This window comes from Trachypithecus francoisi, unplaced genomic scaffold, assembly GCF_009764315.1.
Source record: "Trachypithecus francoisi isolate TF-2019V2 unplaced genomic scaffold, Tfra_2.0 Lachesis_group10, whole genome shotgun sequence".
Classification (NCBI taxonomy): Eukaryota; Metazoa; Chordata; class Mammalia; order Primates; family Cercopithecidae; genus Trachypithecus; species Trachypithecus francoisi.
Genome location: NW_022681455.1, coordinates 28,980,941 through 28,989,941, shown reverse-complemented (window position 1 = coordinate 28,989,941; position 9,001 = coordinate 28,980,941). Strand labels below are relative to the sequence as shown.

General features: G+C 42.7%; 1 non-coding gene across 1 annotated transcript; it reads left to right on the top strand.

Annotated features, from left to right (window-relative positions):
* Window positions 1–4,156: 4,156 nt before the first annotated feature.
* On the top strand, window positions 4,157–4,261 carry TRNAL-CAA. The gene is made up of 2 exons: window positions 4,157–4,194; window positions 4,217–4,261. It is a non-coding gene; the product is annotated as a tRNA-Leu (tRNA).
* Window positions 4,262–9,001: the final 4,740 nt, after the last annotated feature.

Sequence of the window (9,001 nt, the reverse complement as noted above, 5' to 3'; positions counted from 1 at the left end):
CACTCCAGCCTGGGCGACAGAGTGAGACTCCGTCTCAAAAAAAATAATAATAATAATTTGTCAGCCCTTTTTAAATTCTTACAGATGTTTTCATAAAAATGTAGAATGGCCTGTGGGGAGTCTTATTGTGCAATAAATATTATTAGTAAATAGTTTAGCCAGGTATGGTGGTGCATGTCTGTAATCCTAGCTACTCTTGGAGGCTGAGACGGGAGAATCGCCTGAACCCAGGAGGCGGAGGTTGCAGTGAGCCAAGATTGCACTACTGCACTCCAGCCTGGGCGAAAGAGCAAGACTCCATCTCAACAACAACAACAAACCATAAAATTGAGATATCAGGAGTTTAACATGCCATAAAGGAAGAAAGAAAAAAAATATGGCTCAGCCGGGCGTGGTGGCTCACACCTGTAATCCCCGCACTTTGGGAGGCCGAGGCGTGCAGATCACGAGGTCAGGAGTTCGAGACCAGCCTGGCCAACATAGTGAAAAACCCTGTCTCTACTAAAAATACAAAAATTAGCCGGCATGGTGGCAGGCGCCTGTAGTCCCAGCTACTTGGGAGGCTGAGGCAGGAGAATTGCTTGGACTGGGGAGGCAGAGGTTGCAGCAAGCCAAGATTGCGCTGCTGCACACCTACCCGGCTGACAGTGTGAGACTCCGTCTCAAAAAAAAAAAAGAAAAAAGATGGCACAAAAAATGACCATGATTAGAGGTAAATCTATAGTATGAAAACATTATGAGGACACTAAATGTGGGCTACAGTTGGGTTTTAAAAATTGACGTGGGGGCCGGGCGCGGTGGCTCAAGCCTGTAATCCCAGCACTTTGGGAGGCCGAGACGGGCGGATCACGAGGTCAGGAGATCGAGACCATCCTGGCTAACATGGTGAAACCCCGTCTCTACTAAAAAATACAAAAAAAACTAGCCGGGCGACATGGCGGGCGCCTGTAGTCCCAGCTGCTTGGGAGGCTGAGGCAGGAGAATGGCGTAAACCCAGGAGGCGGAGCTTGCAGTGAGCTGAGACCCGGCCACTGCACTCCAGCCTGGGCGGCAGAGCAAGACTCCGTCTCAAAAAAAAAAAAAAAAAAAAAAAAAAAAAAAAAAAAAAAAATTGACGTGGGAACCTTGTTAATTGTATGACTCCTAGTTTCCATAAGATGGAAATAATTAATGTTTAAGGGACATAATGGGATTCTTGTTAGTAAGAGATAGGAATTTCTGCTTGGGTTCTCGGTAAATAGAAACTGTATCCCAAGAGTTTACTTTTCATAAAATAAGTCTTACAAAATCAATAAGGCAAGATGGACACCTCATAAAAATTTGGTAAGCAATTTACTGAGGAAGGAGTATAAAAACCTTTAAACATGAATATTGAACCTCACTAATAACAAATCTGTAAAAAAAAAAAAAAAAGCCATATCATTTTTTACCTATTAAAACGTACTGGGCACTGTGGGTCACGCCTGTAATCCTGGCACTGGGAGGCCGAGGCGGGCGCATCATTTGAGGTCACGAGTTTGAGACCAGCCTGACCAACTTGGTGAAACCCTGTCTCTAAAAATACAAAAAAATTAGCCGGGCGTGGTGGCGCATGCATATAGTTCCAGCTACTCGGGAGGCTGAGGCAAGAGAATTACTTGAACCCAGGAGACAGAGGTTGCAGTGAGCTGAGATCATGCCACTGCACTCCAGCCTGGGCAACAGAGCAAAACTAAGTCAAAAAAAAAAAAAAAAAAAAAGCTGGATAAACATTGATGTAATGGTTTCACTTTTCGAAATTTAAGGAAATAATTATGGATGTTTGAAAATATTTATGGGCCGGGCGCGGTGGCTCAAGCCTGTAATCCCAGCACTTGGGAGGCCGAGACGGGCGGATCACGAGGTCAGGAGATCGAGACCATCCTGGCTAACATGGTGAAACCCCGTCTCTACTAAAAAATACAAAAAAACTAGCCGGCGACATGGCAGGCGCCTGTAGTCCCAGCTGCTTGGGAGGCTGAGGCAGGAGAATGGCGTAAACCCAGGAGGCGGAGCTTGCAGTGAGCTGAGACCCGGCCACTGCACTCCAGCCTGGGCGGCAGAGCAAGACTCCGTCTCAAAAAAAAAAAAAAAAAAAAAAAGAAATATTTATGTAAGGACAGTTTTTACAGCATTGCTCATGAAAGTAAAAAATTAGAAATAATTCAGTGTTCAAGAATACCAACTTGATATGGAATATCTGCAGTAATTAAGATTTATACAGGCCGGGCGCGGTGGCTCACTCCTGTAATCCCAGCACTTTGCGAGGCCAAGGCGGGGGGATCACGAGGTCAGGAGATGGAGACCATCCTGGCCAACACGTGAATTAAAAAAAAAAAAAAATTAGCCGGGCTAATGGTGGTGGTGACGGGCGCCTGTAGTCCCAGCTGTTCGGGAGGCTGAGGCAGGAGAATGGCGTGAAGCCGGGAGGCGGAGCTTGCAGTGAGCCGAGATCGCGCCACTGTACTCCTGCCTGGGCGACAGAGCGAGACTCTGTCTCAAAAAAAAAAAAAAAAAAATTTATACAAAATATCTATAGTACTTAGCAGGTATATATGTTCGTAATATACTCATTTAGAAAGCAAGTTAGCAAATTATTTACCGCACATGACCATTTTTTGGAAAAAATGTATGCCATATGAAAGACTAAATACATAAAAATGTTAATAGTTACTTCTGACTAGTGAGATTATGTGTAATTTTAATTTTTGATATGTTTGTATGTTCTACAATTTGTGTGTACTTTGCAATTAGAAAAAAATAATTATAAATAGGGTAAGATTACAGTTGCCATGTTGGGAATCACTTCCTGGACAATTTCCTTCCAATCGAAAGAAAATATACAAATCTCATGTATTGGAGGGAGACTGGGGAACCAGTGTTCACTGTACTTCTCACTACTAATTTTCTCTCTATCAAAAATAGGATATGAAACCAAGGAAGTCAATGGAAATTAAGAAAGAGCCAACTGAAACTCAGTTATTTTTCCATGCAGAAAAGAGACCTAACTTTGCCTTACAAAAAGGAAAATAAAATTTTTTAATGTTAATAAATACAAAAAGTAACCTATTAGGACAAAATCTAATTAAAATATCCAACTTTATATTTCCTCTATCTGAACTTCACAGCCCCAAATACAAGAGTTAAGACGGTTGAGTTAAAATATATTCATTGAACCTCTACCGTGTTTGCCAGGCACTGTTACCTGGACGGCATTGGTCTACACATGTTATTTTAGCAGTGTCCCTGGCCTCTAGGGGCTCTTGTTCTAGTGGGAGGCATGATTTCTGTTTAGTTTCAGGGCTCCATTAAAATTTGTGACCTCGGGGTTTCCCGGCCTGGTGCTCAGATTGCTTGGCGAAGGCTGAGGAACAGCTAGAAAAGTGGGTCAGGCGATGTGGTGCACTCCCTTAAAAACTGCCGCCGTGTTCCCCGACCTGGCAGTGGACACTCGGAGTCCATTAATCGGCAATATCTGAGAGCGATAAGGAAGGCCGCGGGCGAGCGCGTCGCTCCCGGAGTTTCCCCGGACCTGGGATGGCCGATCCCTCGGCGCGGACACCAGCCTTGCCCATGTGGTCCCTGTACGGACGTTCCCAGCCGTTCCCGGCTGCCACTTTCAGAGCCCAAGACAAACTTCGACGAGTGGCAAGGCAGTGACAAATGGAACCAAAATAGAAGGGCTAAAAGGGGACCTTGCCATAGAACCGGGGTCTTTTGTTAGGGTTTTGTTTTGTTCCTCACCGTCTTCCAAACAATGAAGTCCTAGGGGGAGGCTAACCATAATCAAGATTTCAGTAAACATCAGACGCTGGAGAGCCGATCCAGCGACTGAAGCAAAAGATGTTCTTTCCTTCCTGAAACCTGAGCAGGCTGGAAGCAAAAAAAAAAAAAGTTGCACGCGTTTTTCGAGATGGGGATGACAGTTGTAAGACCCGTAAGAGACTTGATCCAGTTTTATGCATAAACATTTTCTAGTTCTGCGAAGTCTTTCCCTTTTTTAATCCACAAGTGGCTTTCTTCCCTTCTGTTACCGAGCAACCCTGACGTCATCGCGTTTCTGCGTGCGTGCACGTCACAAAAATCATTGCTTGTTGATCTCTATTTTAGCGGAAAAATCGCCTCTCTCACGCAGCGTGTCAGGATGGCCGAGTGGTCTAAGGCGCCAGACTCAAGCTTCGCTTCCCCGCGCTGGGGATTCTGGTCTCCAATGGAGGCGTGGGTTCGAATCCCACTTCTGACACATAGTTTTTATTTTTCCTCTAATTACTTTTGAGATATCTTGATCTCAGCAGTAGGCATAAACAATTACCAACGTATATTTTTAAGAATCGGCTTTTAAATTTTTCTCAAAGGGATTGTTCAAACTAAAAACATTAAAAGTGGAAGCATCGCGATATTTTTACGAAGCCGCGAGATTTGGGGTAAAAAACGCCTAATAAATGGCAGAGATTACTAGAGGTTGGTGTCTGTGCTGCAATGCGAGGTAATCCGGAAGTCGTGGGATTCGGAACCCAGGTAGCTTCCTGCCTCGCCGAGGGAATGGAGAGAAGGGGCTCTGGGCGAGTTCTTTTCCCACTTCTCCACCAGGCTCACACGCTGTGTCTCAGATCCAAGCCCTCCCCTGGATACTTCCTGTAGCGCTTTCTTACCAATCTCACAGCCCTGTGGCTCGTGACAGTGCAGTCTCTTTAAAAATCTTACACAGGTCCTCTGCTCTCCTATTTTCAAAACTCATGTAGTCAGTTCTCAAAAATGTCTTTCGTAAACTATGCACATTCACACTCGTTTCGGCATCTGATCATTACTGTTCAGTCAAAATTGAGTACCATTTTAACCACTGAATGAAATATGAAAGCTGTACCTTCCTCTCCCAAATGTAATCACGGTGAAAAATTTATTGTATTTCTTACAGTTCTTTTTTCTCTGCATTCGCATATATGTATAACATTTTGGGTTTTTTTACAGAAATGTAGTCATACTACTATACATAGGGTTCTATGACATTTTTCACTTAATATATCTTGGGTTCTTTCCATGTAGAACACTCATTCTTTTCTCTTACAAAAGAAATATTGCTGGCCCGGGGCAGTGGCTCACACCTGTTATCCCAGCACTTTGGGAGGCTGAGGCGGGCGGATCACCTGAGGTCAAGAGTTCGAGACCAGCCTGGCCAACATGGTTAAACCCTGTCCTCTACTAAAAATTAGTCGGGTGTGGTGGTGCACGCCTATAATCCCAGCTACTCGGGAGGCTGAGGCAGGGAGATCGCTTGAACCCCGGAGGCGAACGTTGCAGTGAGCTGAGATCGCACCACTGCATTCCAACTTGGGCGACAGAGGGAGACTGTCTCCAAAAAAAAAAAAAAGAAAAATATTGCAAATCATTCTACAGCATGGATATAACCACTTCATTTTTTTAACTCAACATTTAGAATACTTTCAATTATCGTAATTTAATGAATGATTACTATATGTCAGGAAATGCAGCCCAGAGGATATAGGAGTAAAAATATAAAATTAAAGATGAAGAAAATTTTTTTTCTGCCCTTGCAGAGCTTATATTCTACTTAAACGACTTTGGCTCTGCCTCAGGAACACCAAATTCCAAGATTTCCTTTAAAACTGTTGTTTCTTTCTTTTTCTTTTCAACTCATTTCCGCATTACAAGATTTCCTTATTTTTCAGGAGAATGTAAATTCTAGATCTAAGCTTAGATCTAAATGTCTAATACAAGCTATTGAAGACTCGTATCTGCATAACCATATATTTCTCTGTCATTACGATCACTCATAACTATTTGATTAAGTGATTTTAATTTCAATTTTAAAATTATTTTTATTTTTTTCAGCTCCTAGACAGATTAACACATTGATTATTGATTTTAGCCTCATAGAATATGAGACTGGACAGAAGGAAAGAAAGCTGCTTTATCTGACAATAGAATTCTCAGGAGACATTCATCATAGACAAAATCCAGTTGTTCCATTTGAGAAGCAACATTCTGAATTCCGATAGCTTGAACCAAATAGTTTTTTGTTTTTGAGATTGAGTTTCGCTCTTGTCACCCAGGCTGGAGTGCAATAGCATGATCTCAGCTCACTGCAACCTCCGCCTCCTGAGTTCAAGCGATTCTCCTGCCTCAGCCTCCGGAGTAGCTGGGACTACAAGCATGCTCGGCTAATTTTTGTGTATTTTTAGTAGAGATGGGGTTTCACTACTTCACCTTAGGTGATGCGCCCGCCTTGGCCTTCCAAAGTGCTGGGATTACAGGCGTGAGCCACCACGTCCCGCCCCTGAACCAAACAGTTTTAAGTACAGTACTTCCAAACTGTCCCAGATTCCTGCCATACTTAAATTAACTGTGGGAAAGTGAGATATGAAATGGAATTTAAAAGCTTATGTCAGGGAAATGAAACTAATTGTCATAAAATTTCTATTATTATTATTAAATATATAAAAGTTGGCCGGGCGCAGTGGCTCATTCCTGTAATCCCAGCACTTTGGGAAGCCGAGGTGGGTGGATCACCTGAGGTCAGGAGTTCGACACCAGCCTGGCCAACATGGTGAAACTCCGTGTCTACTAAAAATACAAAAATTAGCCAGGCATGTTGGTGGGCACCTGTAATCCCAGCTGCCCGGGAGGCTGAGGCAGAAGAATCGCTTGAACCAGGGAGGCAGAGGTTGCAGTGAGCCGAGATCGCGTCATTGCACTCTAGCCTAGGTGACAAGAGTGAGACTCTGTCTCAAAATAAATAAATAAATAAATGTGTATATATGGTATAATATAACATGTTCATGTACAGCCGCTACCCTAATGATGATTTTTTCAGATAAGCAGATAAGTACCTTTGATGACTCTAAAAAAAAATTACAGTTCCTTTTGCAGAACCAGGTGAGTTGGAAAAAAGAAGATCATATGAGGAGGAGGAGATAGCAGCTGTTTCTCCTGTTAATTTCCAGAGGAAAAAAAGCAAGGATGCTGCCATAAATTACTTTTCTGAGCCTGTTACATTTGATTTTTAAAAGTTAATTTTAGGCTGGGCGCAGTGGTTTATGCCTATAATCCCACCACTTTGGTAGGCCGATGTGGGAGGATTGTTGGCATCCAGGAGTTTGAGACCAGCCTGGGCAACATGGTGAAACCCTGTCTCTACTAAAAATACAAAAATAAATAAATAAAAATCATTTGGGCATAGTTGCACATGTCTGTAATCCCATCTACTCGGGAGGCTGAGTCATGAGAATCGCTTGAACCCGGGAGGCGGAGGTTGCAGTGAGCTGAGATCATCCTGCATTCCAGCCTGGGTGACAGGGTATGACTCTGTCTCAAAAAAAAAAAAAAACTCTTTAAGTCTAATAAGAAAAATTTACAATGTATTCTCTCTGAAGCCTGCTACCTGGAGGTTTCATCTGAATGATAAAAGCTTGGTCTTCACAACCCTTTATCCCATTACTTTCTGTTGATAATAACTCAACCAATTGCCAATTAGAAAATCTTTTAATCTGCCTGTGACTTGGAACCCCCCCCACTTTCAGTTCTGCATTTCCAGACCCACCCAATGTATGTCTTATATGTATTGATTGATGTCTAATGTCTCCTTAAAATGTATAAAGCCAAGTTGTAGCCAAAACATTTTGGGCACATGTTCTCAGGATTTCCTGAGGGCTGTGTCACAGGCCATTGTTCATTCACATTTGGCTCAGAATAAATCTCTTCAAATATTTTACAGAGTTTGACTCTTTCTATCGACAACATTAATGCCACCCAAAACAGAAATGTGAGCCAAAGAAGGTAAAAACGCTTATTAACACTTACTCAGATTAATCATTCCTCTTCCTATACGGAAAAGCAAAGGATAGGCGGGAAAAAGGGCTGAAGTATCTTCTTGGTAATTCCAAGAGGCATCTGTGAGTGAAACGGGAAAGATAAATTTCCTCTTAAAGAGTAGTTTTATAAAATTCTGTAACTATTTTTTAACAAAAATTAACTTCTTTTTTTTTGAAACAGGTTCTCAGTCTGTTGTCTAGGCTGGAATGCAGTGATGTGATCACGGCCTACTGCATGCTCACTGCAGCCTCCACCTCCAGGGCTCAAGCGATTCTCCCACCTCAGCTTCCCAAGTAGCTGGGACATGCACCACCACTTCTGGCTAATGTTTAAATTTTTTTATAGAGATGGGGTCTCACTCCTGGCCTCAAGTGATCCACCAGCCTTGACTTCCCAAAGTGCTAGGATTACGTGAGCCACCATGCCCAACCCAATAAACTTTTTTAAAACGTGTCAATATTCAGAGCAATGATCAATTGCATTCCACTGAACATAGTTCATTTATATGTCTATGGATGAAAATCATTTGGACTATTCTCAATTTTCTGTAATTTGAAGAGTTGTAAGATAACACAAAATCGATGAAAAATGCCCCTGGCAAGGTACTCAGGAATCTTTTTTCCCCATTTGAAACTTACTTATACTTTTTTCTGACAGCATTCACATGAGACATTGATGCGATTATTACCTTCAAAACTGAACACATCCGTCCACTATTCAGCTAATACGATTTCATAGAATTGTTTTTTGCTGTTGTTGTTGTTGTTTTGAGACAGAGTTTTGCTCTTGTTGCCCAGACTAGAGTGCAATGGCATGATCTCGGGTCACCGCAACCTCTGCCTCCCGGATTCAAGTGATTCTCCTGGCTCAGCCTCCGGAGTAGCTGGGCTTAATAGGCACGCCCAGCTAACTTTGTATTTTTAGTAGAGATAGGGGTTTCTCCATGTTGGTCAGGGTGGTCTAAAACTCCTGACCTCAGGTGATCTGTCCGCCTGGGCCTCCCAAAGTGCTGGGATTACAGGCATGAGCCACCGGGCCCGGCCAGAATTGGGTTTTAGAGTTGAATTTTTTAAACAAAAATTATGAAAAGCTCTTGTTTTGGATTGACAAAAACACTAAGCCCCAACACAACAAACCAAACCAAAATAGAGTC